Raw genomic sequence first — 14,817 nt, forward strand, 5'->3', positions numbered from 1 at the left:
CAGGAAGTAGGATGACGTCTAGAGATCTCGTAAACCTGGAAGTCGTTAGCATAGGGATGGCAACCGAAACCAGGGAAGGGGAAGAAGTCAGTCTAGAAACTCACAGAACAAAAAGAGTTTCAAGGAGGTGGGCGTGGGCAACAGTGTCTGAGGCTGCAGGAGTGCTCAGGCAAGATGAGACCTGAGGAATAGCCGCGGAATTCACAGTAGCCAGGTGGTCACTGGTGGCCTTAGCGAGAGGCATGGAAACGGAAACACTAGATGGAAAAGGGAGTGGGAGGCGAGAGTTGAAACGAGGAGCTGTAGACAATGTGTGCAAGAGATTTGCATAGAAAGGGAACTGTGGCTGGGAGCAGTGGCTCACGCTTGTAACCCCAGCACTTTGGGAGGCCGAGGCGTGGCGACAGTTGGGGATAGCTTGAGCCCAGGAGTTTAAGACAAGCCTGGCCAACATAGTGAAACCCCGGCTCTACTAAAAATACAATTAACCAGCTGGCGGGCCGGGGTGGGCTCAAGCCTGTAATCCCAGCACTTTGGGAGGCCGAGACGGGCAGATCACGAGGTCAGGAGATCAAGACCATCCTGGCTAACACGGTGAAACCCCGTCTCTACTAAAAATACAAAAATTAGCCAGGTGCGGTGGTGGGCGCCTGTAGTCCCAGCTACTCGGGAGGCTGAGGCAGGAGAATGGCGTAAACCCAGGAGGTGGAGCTTGCAGTGAGCTGAGATCCGGCCACTGCACTCCAGCCTGGGCGACAGAGCGAGACTCCGTCTCAAAAAAAAAAAAAGAAAAAAAAATTAACCAGGCGTGGTGGTGGGCACTGTAGTCCCAGCACTTTGGGAGGCTCACTTGAGGTCAGGAGTTCGAGACCAGCCTGGCCAACATAGTGAAACGCCGTCTCTACCAAAAAGATTAAAAATTAGCCAGATGTGGTGGCACATCCCTGTAATCCCAGTTACTTGGGAGGCTGAGGCAGGAAAATCACTTGAACCTAGGAGGAAGAGGTTGCAGTGAGCCGAGATCACATCACTGCACTCTAACCTGGGAAACAGAGAGAGACTCTGTCTAAAAAAAAAAATAGAAAAAGAAAAAAGGCCGGGCACAATGGCTCATGCTGTAATCCCAGCACTTGGGAAGCCGAGGCGGGTGGATCATGAGGTCAAGAGATCAAGACCATCCTGGCCAACATGGTGAAACCCCATCTTTAATAAAAATGCACAAAAATTAGCCAGGTGTGGTGGTGGGTGCCTGTAGTCCCAGCTACTCAGGAGGCAGGAGAATCACTTGAACCCAGGAGGCGGAGGTTGTAGTGAGCCGAGATTGTGTCACTGCACTCCAAGCTGGCGACAAAGCAAGACTCCATCTCAAGGAAAAAAAAAAAAAAGTAGGGGGGAATTGTGGCTGGGGACAGTGGTTCATGCTTGTAATCCCCACACTTTGGGAGGCCAAGGCAGGAGGATCACCTGATATCAGGAGTTCAAGACCAGGCTGTTCAACATGAAGAACCAGTTGCAGTGAGCTGAGAGCTCACCACTGCACTCCAGCCTGGGCGGTAGAGCGAAACTCTGTCTCAAAAAAAAAAAAAAGGAAGGGACTTGTAGGTCGAACCAGCAACTTGAAGGGAAACAAAGGTTGCACATGTATTTGGGCACTGGGGAGATTTGATTTTTTTTTTTTTTTTTTTTTTTTTTAGACAGAGTCTCACTCTGTCACCCACACAGGAATGCAGTGGCATGATCTTGGCTCACTGCAACCTCCACCTTCACATGCCACCACACCTGGCTCATTTTTTGTATTTGTGGTAGAAACGGGGTTTCACCACATTGGCCAGGCTGGCATCAAACTCCTGATCTCAGGTGATCCGCCTGCCTCAGCCTCCTAAAGTGCTGGGATTACAGTACAGGTGTGAGCCACTGCGCCTGGTCTTTTTTTTTTTTTTTTTTTTTTTTGAGATGGAGCCCAGGCTGGAGTGCAATGGCATAATCTTGGCTCACCGCAACCTCCGCCTCCCAGGTTCAGGCAATTCTCCTGCCTCAGCCTCCCAAGTAGATGGAATTACAGGCGTATGCCACCACGCCCGGCTAATTTTGTATTTTTAGTAGAGACAAGGTTTCTCCATGTTGGTCAGGCTGGTCTCGAACTCGCGACCTCAGGTGATCCACCTGCCTCAGTCTCCCAAAGTGCTGGGATTACAGGTGTGAGCCACCGTGCCCAGCTGGACTTTTTTTTTTTTCTAAATTATTGTATCTCAAATGTTTTGGATACTGGGCATGACGGCTTATGTCTGTAATCCCAACTCCTTGGGAGGCCAAGGCGGGAGGATCATTTGAGGCCAGGAGATTGAGACCAGCCTGGACAATATAGCAAGGACCCCGTCTCTACAAAAAATTTAAAAGTTAGCCAGGCATGGTGGTGCATGCCTGTGGTCCCAGTTACTCGGGAGGCTGAGATAGGCGAATCACTTGAGCCAAGGAGTTCAAGACTGCAGCAAGCTATGATTTCACCACTGCACTCCAGCCTGACTGACAGGCTGTCTCTAAAAACACAAACACAGCCTAGGCAACGTGGCGAAACCCCATCTCTACAAAGCATACAAAAATTAGCTGGGCGTGGTGGCAGGCCCCTGTAATCCCAACTAATCGGGAGGCCGAGGCAAGAGAATCGCTGGCACCCGGGATGCGGAGGTTGTATTGAGCCGAGATCACACCACTGCACTCCAGCTTGGGCGACAGAGTGAGACTCCATCTCAAAAAAAAAAAAAAAAAAAAAAAAAAACAGCCGAGTGTGGTGGCAGTGGCGTACGCCTGCAGTTCCAGCTACTCTGGAGGCTGACATCAGAAGATCACCTCAGCCTAGAGAAGTCGAGGCTGCAGAGACATGATCATGCCACTGTACTCGATCCAGCTTGGGTGACACAGCAAAACCCTACCTCAAAAGATAAATAAATAAACAAATATATATATATATATATTTTTTGAAACAGTCTTGCTCTGTCGCCCAGGCTGGAGTGCAGTGGCCGGATCTCAGCTCACTGCAAGCTCCACCTCCCGGGTTCCCGCTATTCTCCTGCCTCAGCCTCCCGAGTAGCTGGGACTACAGGCGCCCGTCACCACGCCCAGCTAGTTTTGTATTTTTTTTTTAGTAGAGACGGGGTTTCACCGTGTTAGCCAGGATGGCTCGATCCCTGACCTCGTGATCCGCCCGTCTCGGCCTCCCAAAGGGCTGGGATTACAGGCTTGAGCCACCGTGCCCGGCCAACAAATATATATATATATTTTTTTTTTTTTTTTTTTTTTTGAGACGGAGTCTTGCTCTGTCGCCCGTGTTGAGTGCAGTGGCCGGATCTCAGCTCACTGCAACTCCGCCTCCCGGGTTTATGCCATTCTCCTGCCTCAGCCCTCCGGAGTAGCTGGGACTACAGGCGCCCGCACCTCGCCCGGCTATTTTTTGTATTTTTAGTAGAGACGGGGTTTCACAGTGTTAGCCAGGAGGTCTCGATCTCTCTGACCTCGTGATCCGCCCGTCTCGGCCTCCCAAGTGCTGGATATCAAGGCTTGAACCACCGGCCCGGCCCACAAAATTTTTTTTAAATGTTTTTGGCCGCAGTAAAGCTGAAGCAAAAAGGGCAAACGATCCCTGTGGCAGCTAGCTGGGACTACAGGCACATACCACCATGTCCAGCCAATTTTTTTTTTTTTTTTTAATGAGGCAGTCTTGCTGTTGTCACCCAGGCTGGAGTACAATGTTGTGATCTCGATCTGGGCTCACTGCAACCTCCACCTCCTGGGTTCAAGCAATCCTCCTGCCTCAGCCTCCTGAGTAGCTGGGATTACATACGCCCACCACCATGCCCGGCTGATTTTTTTGTATTTTTTGTATTTTTAGTAGAGGGGGTTTCACCATGTTGGCCAGGCTGGTCTCGAACTCCTGACCTCAGGTGATCCGCCTGCCTCGGCCTCCCAAAGTGCTGGGATTACAGTCATGAGCCACTGCACCTGGCCAATTTTTGTATTTTTTATAGAAATGGGGTCTCACCATGTCGCCCAAGCCACTTTCAAATCCCTGGGCTCAAGTGATCTTCCTGTTTCGGCCTCTGAAAGTACTAGGTTAATAGGCATGAGCCACCACGCACAGCCTAGATTTCATGACAGAACATTCCACTTAACTCCAGAAATTTCCCCTCCAGGTAAGAAACACCAATGTGTAGTCACCCTGACGATCCAAGGAAGAGGAAGTGGGTTACTATTAATAGCAAGTGAGGCTGGGTGCGGTGGCTCATGCCTGTAATCCCAACACTTTGAGATGCCAATGCAGGTGGATCACCTGAGGTCAGGAGTTTGAGACCAGCCTGGCCAACATGGTGAAACGCCGTCTCTACTAAAAATACAAAAAATTGGCCGGGCACAGTGGCTCACGCCTGTAATTCCAGCACTTTGGGAGGCCGAGGCAGGCAGATCACGAGTTCAGGAGATCGAGACCATCCTAGCTAACACGGTGCAACCCCGTCTCCACTACAAATACAAAAAAATTAGCTGGGCGTTGTGGCGAGTGCCTGTAGTCCCAGCTACTTTGGAGGCTGAGGCAGGAGAATGGCGTGAACCCAGGAGGCGGAGCTTGCAGTAGCCCAGATCGCGTCACTGCACTCCAGCCTGGGCGACAGAGCGAGACTCCATCTCAACTAAATAAATAAATAAATAAATACAAAAAATTAGCCGGGCATGGTGGCTGGCACCTACAATCTCAGCTACTCCAGAGACTGAGGCATGAGAATCACTTGAACCCAGGAGGCAGAGGTGGCAGCCAGCACTTTGGGAGAGGCCAAGGTGGGCGGATCATGAGGTCGGGAGATTGAGACCATCCTGGCTAACATGGTGAAACCCCGTCTCTACTAAAAACACAAAAACCAAAAATTAGCCAGGCGTGGTGGCGGACGCCTGTAGTCCCAGCTACTTGGGAGGCTGAGGCAGGTGAATGGCGTGAACCTGGCAGGCGGAGCTTGCAGTGAGCTGAGATCACACCACTGCACTCTAGCCTGGGTGACAGAGTAAGACTGTCTAAAAAAAAAAAAAGTACTTTGCTTTATGATAGTAAGTGTAGCTTTGCTTGGTCAGTCGCTGTAAGATTCTAGGAAAGGACTGGGTGTTTGGATTACTCTCTCCCCAGCAGATTTCCCTTTGGGAACTGCTCTTCTAGTCTCTGGAGGGAGTCAGGGAGAGTGAAACTGATTACACAGGCACCAGGAATGATTGATGGAGATGGGTCCTGGAGAGAGTTTGAGAAAGGGGATGCAGGCAGCTTGGGCAACATAGTAAGACCCCAACCCTATAAAAAAAATTAAAAATTACCCAGGCGTGGTGGTGCATGCTTGTAGTCCCAGCTACTAGGGAGGCTGAGCCTGGAGGATTGCTTGAGCCAAGGAGTTTGAGGCTGCAGTGAGCAATGATGGTACCTGCACTTCAGCCTGGTTGACACAGCAAGACAAAGAAAGGAAAGGGGAAGGGAGGGGAGGGGTGGGAAGGGGAGGGGAGGGGAAGGCCGGTATGTTGGCTCACGCCTGTAATCCCAGTACTTTGGGAGGCAGAGGCAGGCAGAATCACCTGAGGTCAGGAATTCGAGACCAGCCTGGTCAACATGGTGAAACCCCATCCTACTAATAATACAAAACTTAACCGGGCGTGGTGGTGGGCACCTGTAACCCCAGCTACTTGGGAGGCTGAGGCAGGAGAATTGCTTGAACCTGGGAGGCGGAGGTTGCAGTGAGCCAAGACCACGCCATTGTACTCCAGCCTGGCAACAAGAGCAAAATTCTGTCTCAAAAAAAAAAAGGAGAAAGAGAGAGGGATGGGAGAGAGAGAGAAAAGGGGAGAGAGAGGAGGGGTGGAAGTGGGGGGAGAGAGAAGAGAGTGAAAGTGAGAGAGAGGAAGGAAGGGAAAAAAGAGAAAAAGAAAGATGGGGAGGGAGAGAAGAGGAGAAAAGAGGAGAACGAGCGGAAGGAGAAAAGAGGTGATGGAGCCGGAATGATAAAGGTCGGGAGAAAGGAAGGATACGTGATTTAGCAGGAAGGGATCCGTGGTCATAACTTTCCCTGTACACAATTACGGGCGCCCTGTCTGACTACAGTTTCGGATCAGTGGATCCACGGGAGGGAGACCGGCGGCTAACATGCGGGCGTCGCTGATGCGCACTCCTTAGCGACGGCAGTCGCCATGCTGGCGCACAGCACGGATCCATGTCTGTCTCATACGTGCGACTGTTAGCTCCCATTCCTTTTCTCCCTTGAGTTACGTCCCCGGATCTTGATACACGGTGAGGCTACCGGACGGAGCCCGTCTGTTAACCCTTTGTCTCCAGGTCGTGCCCCTGCGTTATCACCTAGTCTTTTTCTCCTATTCGGGTCTTTCTCCCTGATCTGTCTCCAGTCCTTTACGTCACGTCAGTTAGAGGGCGTTCGCCCGGGCGTGCGCACGGGCGATGTCTCACCGTTCTTGTCTGCACTGGCTTTCTCCCTTGCTTTCGCCCGTCGGGATCCACTGTCGGGCTCCCGGCGTCTGCCCGGCCGGTCGCCCGGGCGTTCTGGAGCCTTTCGTGCTCCCAGGGAGGGCTGACCCTGGCGTGCGTTCCCCGGGCTGGCTCTCCTTCGGTCTCCCGTGCCTGGCCCCCCTGCCGGCGCCCTTTCGGGCGTGAGGCCGGCTGGGCGCGGTGGCGTACCCTGTAATCCCCAGTCACTTTGGTGGCCCGGCACGGGGCTGATCACGAAGTTCATGATACGCAGACCATCCTGGCTTACACACTTGCCCCGCTTCTGCTACTAAAGAACAAAAAAAAACTAGCCCAGCGAGGGGCGCGCCTTGTCCCAGCTACGCGGAGGCTGAGCAGGAGAATGGCGTGAACCCGGGAGCGGAGCTTGCAGTGACTGAGATCTGGCCACTGCAACCTCCAAGTCCTTGGTTGACAGAGCGAGACTCCTCTAAAAAAAAAAAAAAAAAAAAAAAAAGAAAGGGAGGGGGAAAGGAAGGGAGAATGAAGAGAAGGAAGGAGAAAGAGGAAGGATAGAAAGGGAGGGAGGAGAAAGGGAAGGGAGAAAGGGAGGAGGGGAAAAGTTGATGGAGAAAGGGAGGAGAAAGGCGGGAGAAAGAAGGGAGAAAGGAAGGAAATGGAGGGAGAAAGGAAGGGAGAAAGGGAGGGAGGGAGAAAGGGGAGGAGAAAGGAGGAGACAGGACGGAGCCCGAGCAGTGAGAAAGGAAGGGCGAAGGGAAGGAGAAAGGCTGGAGAACAGGGATGGAGACGGAGGGAGAAAGGAAGGGCGAACGGCGGGAGAAAGGACTGGAGAAAGGGAGGGAGAAAGGGAGAGGGATGAAAGAGGGAGCAAGGGAGGGAGAAAAGGGCGGGCGCACGGGCGGGCGGGCTACAGGGCGGGGAAAAGGCAAGGGCGCAAGACGGGAGCACGGACGGGACAAGGGAGGGCGAAAGGGAGGCGCCAGGAGGAGACGGGAGGGAGCACAAGGACTGGAGAGGAAGTGCGCCCAGTCTGGACGAAAGGGCGCGCGCCAGCAGCACCCGCATCACCAAAGGGAGGAAATACGACAACCCTAAAGCAAAAGAGACAAAACGGCAAGGTAAGACAGCAGGAAGACGGAAGGACGGCCGGCAGTCCGGCCGCAGGAAGGACGGATCAGGAAGCCGGACGTCAGGCGGCAGTGCTGCCGGAAATGCAGTTAATCAATGCGGCCGCAGGCCCGGCAGACGCCAGCCGGGAGGCCGTCCGGCCTTCCTGCCCTGACCGGCCGCATTCCGTGGAAGGAAAAGAAGGCAGCAGCCGGACGGCGCCGGCCCAAGTACGGCCTTCGGGCCTGCCGGCGACGGAGGCAAGAAGGCAGGAACGGCAGCAGGCAGCGGAAGAGCCGGCAGGCAGGCAAGGCGGGTGGGCATCCGGCCTAGCCCGTACCGTAAGTCGGCGGTCCGGCAGTCCGGACATGCCCGGCAGGCCGCCGGCGGCGTCCTTCGGAGTCCGGCAGGCGTGCCGCCGTGCCGTCAGGCCATGCGTAAGGCCTGCAGGTCAATGAGACTGCGGCCGGCCGCCGGACGGAGGACGGCAGGCAGGGCAGGCAGGACGGGAGGCCGCAGGCGACTGCCCAGGCAGGCAGGCGGAAGAACGGCAGACGGCCGGCCGGCCGTCCGGCCGGAGGGACGCCGTGCAGCCGTCCGGCTGTCCGGCCGGACTGCCGTGACCGAGCCGGCTGACGGAAGGACGGCCGGACAGCATGAAGGAAGCAGGAAGGCGGACGAAGGAAGGAGGAATTCAGGAAGGAAGGGAAGGCCGGAGGACGTAGTACGTACGGTCTAAGAGGTACGGCAGGCCCGGCAGGAAGGAGGCCGGAAGGACGGACGGAAGTCATGACGGTCAGGCGGCAGTCCCCCGGCCGTAGGTCAGGGCGGCCGGGAAGGACAGCGCCAGCACGCAGTTGCGATAGAGCGTCGGCCGAAGCGTCTCCTGTATGGCCACCGCGCGTGACGGCACGAGCGGGCGTGCGTGAACGCGGTGCAAGGATGATGCTTTGAAAAGGGGTAGGTGTTAGGGGGTCTTCGTAGGTAAGGGTGCTAGAGAGTTTTAGGAGGATTGTTCTCGTGAGGGGGCCGGTCTTAGTGAGAAGGAAGGATTCAAGAAGGAGATCGCCTTAGACAATGAAGGGGCTTAGGGATAGGAGACGAAGGGGAGGGAACCAAGAGGAGGTTTCTCTGGGCCTGTCTGGGATGAGATTTGCAGGCATGGGCAGAGGACCAAGGGGTTGCATCTGCCTCCACCCCCAGCAGTCCCTGGCCAAGAGAGCAGGGAAGCCGTGGAGGCAGGGGCAGGGCTATTCATTTACCATCAGCTTCAAGAGGGCAGCCTGGGCGCCATCCCTCCTGGCTGCACTGTGAGGCCCAGCTATCGTCTGCCTCCTTAGCCCACCCCAGCACCCCCAAGCCAGGGGGATGTGGCAGAGAAGGGAGACAGACCCAATCCCCAATGGCAGGGCTACCGGGTCTCAGAGTCTCCCCTGGTTTCTCCCAACCCCTGGGCACCCCCGGGGCCTCCTTGGGGAGGGACAGGGGAGGGGAGGTGTCCTACTCCATCCTACAGCCTCCGCCACGTGCACACGGATCTGTGTCTGGCTTCGGGTCCATCCTAACTTACTTCTTTTTTGATCCTTAAGCAGAGGTGGTAGAGCTGGTAACACACAGACCACAAACTGAGCAGGATCCCAGGTAAGGGGTTTCAGGAAGTCTTCCAACAGCCAGAGAAGAGAAAGGCATTTAGCATCAGGAAGCACACCCCAGGCAGGAGTCAGGAAATCTGATCACTCTAGGACCAGCCTGGCCACTACTTTCCTGTGTGACTCCAAGAAAATCCCTTCCGCTTCCCCTTCCCGGTCTGTTTCTCCCCGCCTTTTTTTTTTTTTTTTTTTTTGAGACGGAATCTCTCTCTGTTGCTCAGGCTGGAGTGCTGGTGTGATCTCGGCTCACTGCAACCTCCGTCTCCCAGGTCCAAGTGATTCTCGTGCCTCAACCTCCCAAGTAGCTAGGATTATAGGCACAACCACCATGCCTGGCTAATCTTTTGTATTTTTAGTAGGGACAGGGTTTCACCATGTTTGCCAGGATGGTCTTGAACTCCTGACCTCAGGTGATCTGCCCACCTCAGCCTCCCAAAGTGCTGGGATTACAGGCGTGAGCCACCATGCCCGGTCATCCCTCAGATTTTCAAACTCCACAGCCTTGGAGCCCGCTGCCAGACCCTGGGGTGGTGCCACATGAGAGAGATGGCCACGTGTGGGAGATGGCTAGGTCGTGAGAAAGTCCCTAGGTTTCTTCAAACTACATACCCCCAAAGCCCCCTGCCAGGCCATGGGGTGTGCCACACGAGAGAGATGGCTGAGAAAGTCCCTAGGTTTCTTCAAACTCACAGCCCTGGAGCCGTCTCACCCATCTCCCACAGAGGTGCCGCAGGCTGCCCACTCTTGCCACACCTGTTCCAGCTCTTCTTCCTGCCAGACCAAAAGCCAACTGCTTTATCAAACAAACACAGGATTTATTGTGGCTCCCTCAAGGTCTGTGGCTGGCCTAGAAGAACAGATAGTACCTCCCTTCCCCCTCCCATACCAGGATTGCCCGAAAGGTCACCCATGCTGAGACAAGAACACGCTGCAGAGCCAGGACAGAGCGAGAGCATAGGCGCCCAGTACCCACTGCGGGGCCTTGACCACGTCACTTGCTGCCTCTAGCTCATAACTATAGAAGAAGGGGTATTGGCCAGGTGTAGTGGTTCACAGTTGTAATCCTGGCACTTTGGGAGGCAGAGGTGGGAGGATAACTTGAGGCCAGGAGTTCAAGACTAGCCTGGGCAACAAAACAACACCCTGTCTCTATAAAAAACGCAAAAATTAGCCAGGCGCGGTGGTGCACGCCTGTAGTCCCAGCTACTCAGGAGGCTCAGGTGGGAGGATTGCTTGAGCCCAGGAGGTTGAGGCTGCAGTGACCCATGATCGTGCCATTGCACTCCAGCTTGGGCGACAGAGGGAGACCCTGTCTCCAAAATAGAAAAAAAAAAAAAAAAAAAAGGAGGTGGTGCCAGGCACGATGGCTCACCCCTGTAATCCCAGCACTTTGGGAGGTCGAGATGGGCCTGAGGTCGGGAGTTCAAGACCAGCCTGACCAACATAGTGAAACCCTGTTTCTACTAAAAATACAAAAATTAGCCGGGCAAAAATTACACGCTTCTGCAATTCCAGCTACTTGGGAGGCTGAGGCAGGAGGATCACTTGAACCCAGGACGCAGAGATTGCAGTGAGCCAAGATAATGCCACTGCACTCCAGCCTGGGTAACAGAGCGAGACTCAGTCTCAAAGAAAAATAAATAAATAAAATAACCAGTCCCTAAACTGTCAACCTTCTCTTTATGTCAGGATGCATCCACCTCTATTCTCCACTCGCACTGCCGTGACTCCAGCCAGGACACCACCCTCTTTCTGTAACAGCCTGGAGAGGATTTCTGGTCTCCAGGCTCCCTCCCTACACTCCCAACACAGCTATGCCCCCCTTTCCAAGCCATTAGTCGCAGTGCAATCCTGAGTCTGACCACATCACTCCCCTACTTAAAATCCTTCAGGCCCTCTACCCCCAGATAGCCCTCCACATCCCACTCAGACTTCATGCCATGCCTTAGGAGCCCCTGTGAGCACAGTCCATGCTCGCCTCTCTGTTTCCGCCCGTGTTGCCCAAACTGCCCTACCACATCCCAGCCACCAAGTCCAACCCCACTTGACATCCTTTCTCTCCTCAAAAACCCTGCACTCTCCCCCTGCACTCTCTGGACCATAGGCTTCAGCACAAGCTCTCCCTTCTTTGTCTGTAGAAAAAAAAAGTCTCACTCTGTCGCCCAGGCTCGAGTACAGTGGCACGATCTCAGCTCACTGCAACCTCCGCCTCCCGGGTTCAAGCGATTTTCCAGCCTCGGCCTCCTGAGTAGCTGGGATTACAGGCGCATGCCACCATACCTGGCTAATTTTTATATTTTTTCAGTAGAGACGGGGGTTTCACCATGTTGGCCAGGCTGGACTCGAACTCCTGACCTCAGATGATCTGCCCGCTTCAGTCTCCCAAAGTGCTGGGATTACAGGCGTAAGCCACCATGCCCGGCCCTCTCTCCTTTTTTTTGAGACGGAGTCTCGCTCTGTCCCCCAGGCTGGAGTGCAGTGGTACAATCTCAGCTCACTGCAACCTCCGCCTCCCGGGTTCAAGCGATTCTCCAGCCTCAGCCTCCTGAGTAGCTGGGATTACAGGCACGTGCCACTGGGTCTGGCTAAATTTTGCATTTTTAGTAGAAGTGGGGTTTCACCATATTGGCCAGGCTGGTCTCAAACTCCTAATCTCAGGTGATCCTCCCACCTCAGCCTCCCAAAGTGCTGGGATTACAGGCATAAACCATCGCGCCCAGCCACAAGTTCTCTCTTGTTGGCAGTTTATCCTACCTCACCCCACTCTACTTGCCAAGCTTAGAGATCAGTTTATAGACTGGGCCTGGTGGTTCATGCCTGTAATACAAGCACTTTGTGGGGCCAAGGTGGGAGGATCACTTGAGACCAGCCGGGGCAACATAGCGAGACCCCCATCTCTACAAAAAATGTTAAAAATTAACTGAGCATGGTGGCACGTGCCTATAGTCCTAGGTACTTGGGAGGCTGAGGTGAGAGTATCGCTTGAGCATATCAGGTCATGGCTGCAGTGAGCTATAATTGTGCCACTGCTCTCTAGCCAGGCCAGAGAGCGAGATTGTTCCAAAAAAAAAAAAAAAAGGTCATTCAGCCGGGTACGGTGGCTCACACCTGTAATCCCAGCACTTTGGAAGGCCAAGGCAGGTGGATCACTTGGGGCCAGGAGTTCAAGACCAGCCTGGCCGACATGGTGAAACCTCATCTCTACTAAAAATACAAAAAATTAGTCAGGCATAGTGGCATGAGCCTGTAATCTCAGTTACTCGGGAGGCTGAGGACGAGAACTGCTTGAACCTGGGAGGCGGAGGTTGCAGTGAGTCGAGATTGCACCACTGCACTGCCTGGGTGACAGAGTGAGACTCGGTCTCAAAAAAGAAAAAAAAAAGAGGTCATTTCACATCTCAGTTGAGAAAGGTTCCCTGACTCCTGTGCATCTTGCAGCCAGGACCATACGATGCCATTTGTTACACTGGTCCAGAATCACCTCTTAGCTTATCTTTTCTCTACCCCCAGACCATCAGCTCTGTCAGGGAGAAGCCCCTAAGCATCTTGTCATCCTCAGTATGCCCTGAGCCTAGCAGAATGCCCTGCTCAGAGCTGATGCTCTGTAAAGGGAAGACAAGGCCCACTCCCATCATGCAGTTTGGAAAAGAAACTAATTATGTCTTACGTGCAATCAAGGAATAGCAGATTGGTTCCAGAAGAGTTCGAAGGTCATAGAGGGGTGTAACAGTCTAAAAAAGACTCCATAGACTGAGCCTAGAGTAAGTAGGGGTTTTTTATTTTGGTTTTGGTTTTTTGGTTGTTTTTTGTTGTGGTTGTTTTTCTTTGAGATGGAGTCTCGCTCTCTGGCCCAGTCTAGAATGCAGTGGTGCAATCTCAACTCACTGCAACCTTCGCCTCCCGGGTTCAAGGAATTATCCTGCCTCAGCCTCTCAAGTAGCTGGGATTATAGGCGCCCACTCCCATGCCCAGCTAATTTTGGGTTTTTTTGTTTGTTTGTTTGTTTTTGTTTTTTTGAGACAGAGTTTACCTCTTGTCGCCCAAGCTGGAGTGCAATGGCACGATCTCGGTTCACTGTGACCTCCACCTCCTGGATTCAAGCAATTCTGCTGCCTCAGCCTCCCAAGTAGCTAAGATTGCCGGTGTCCACCAGCATGCCTAACTAATTTTTGTAATTTTAGTAGAGACGGCGTTTCACCGTGTTGGCCAGGCCGGTCTCGAACTCCTGACCTCAGGTGATCCTCCCACCTCGGCCTCCCAAAGTGCTAGGATTACAGGCATGAGCCAGCATCCCTGGCCAAATGTTTTGTATTTTTAGTAGAGACGGTGTATCATCATGTTGGCCCGTCTGCTCTCAAACTCCTAACCTCAAGGGATCTGCCCACCTCAGCCTCCCAAAGTGCTGGGATTACAGGCATGAACCACCACGCCTGGCCAGTTTTTGCTTTGGTCGGGTTTTTTTTTATTAACTTTTATTTTAGGTTTGGGGATACATATGAAGGGTTGTTACATAGGTAAACACGTGTCACAGGGGTTTCTTGAACGGACTATGTCATCACACAAGTATTAAGCCCAGTACCCACTAGTTGTCTTTTCTGCTCCTCTCCCTCCTCCCACCCTCACCCTCAAGTAGACCCCAGTGTCTGTTGTTTACCTCTTTGTGTTCTTAAGTTCTTATTATTTAGCTCCCACTTATAAGCAGGAACATACGCTATTTGGTTTTCTGTTCCTGTGTTAGTTTGCTAAGGATAATAGCCTTAAGCTCCATCCCCATTCCTGAAAAAGACATGATCTCATTCTTTTTTATGCATAAGCTGCATAGTACTCCATGGTGTATATGTACCACATTTTCTTTATTCAGTCTGTCACCAATGGGTATTTAAGTTGATTCCACACCTTTGCTATTGTGAATAGTGCTTCAATGTTGGGGTTTTTTTTTGTGTGTGTGTGTGTTTTTTAATTAAGTTTCTTTTTTTAAATAGAGACAGGGTTTTGTCATATTGCCCAGGCTGGTCTGGAACTCCTGGTCTCAAGTGATCCTCCCACCTCAGCCTCCCAAAATGCTGGAATTACAAGCATGAGCCACCATGCCCAATCTATAAGTAGGTTTCTGAGTCTTAAGTAAGTTTGAGATGGGCAGAGCTGACAGGGGAAGTCTTCCCAGGCAGGCTTCACTGATGGACAAGAGCAAGGAGGTGGACAGAAAAATGTTGAAGCAAGAGTGACCAGAGGCCAACCTGGTTGAAGCAGGAAATTCATATACAGAAACAGTAAGAGGCCAGGCACGGTGGCTTACGCCTATAATCCCAGAACTTTGGGAGGTCGAGGCGGGCGTATCACCTGATGTCAGGAGCTCAAGACCAGCCTGGCCAATATGGTGAAACACTGTCTCTACTAAAAATACAAAACTTAGCCAGGCATGGTGGCGCAAGCCTGTAATCCCAGCTACTCAGAAGGCTGAGGAACAATAATTGTTTGAACTTGGAAGGCAGAGGTTGCAGTGAGCTGAGATCGTGCCACTGAGCTCCAGCCTGGGTGACAGAGTGAGACTTTGTCTCAAAA

This window comes from Rhinopithecus roxellana, chromosome 6 (assembly GCF_007565055.1).
Source record: "Rhinopithecus roxellana isolate Shanxi Qingling chromosome 6, ASM756505v1, whole genome shotgun sequence".
In the NCBI taxonomy this organism is placed as follows: Eukaryota; Metazoa; Chordata; class Mammalia; order Primates; family Cercopithecidae; genus Rhinopithecus; species Rhinopithecus roxellana.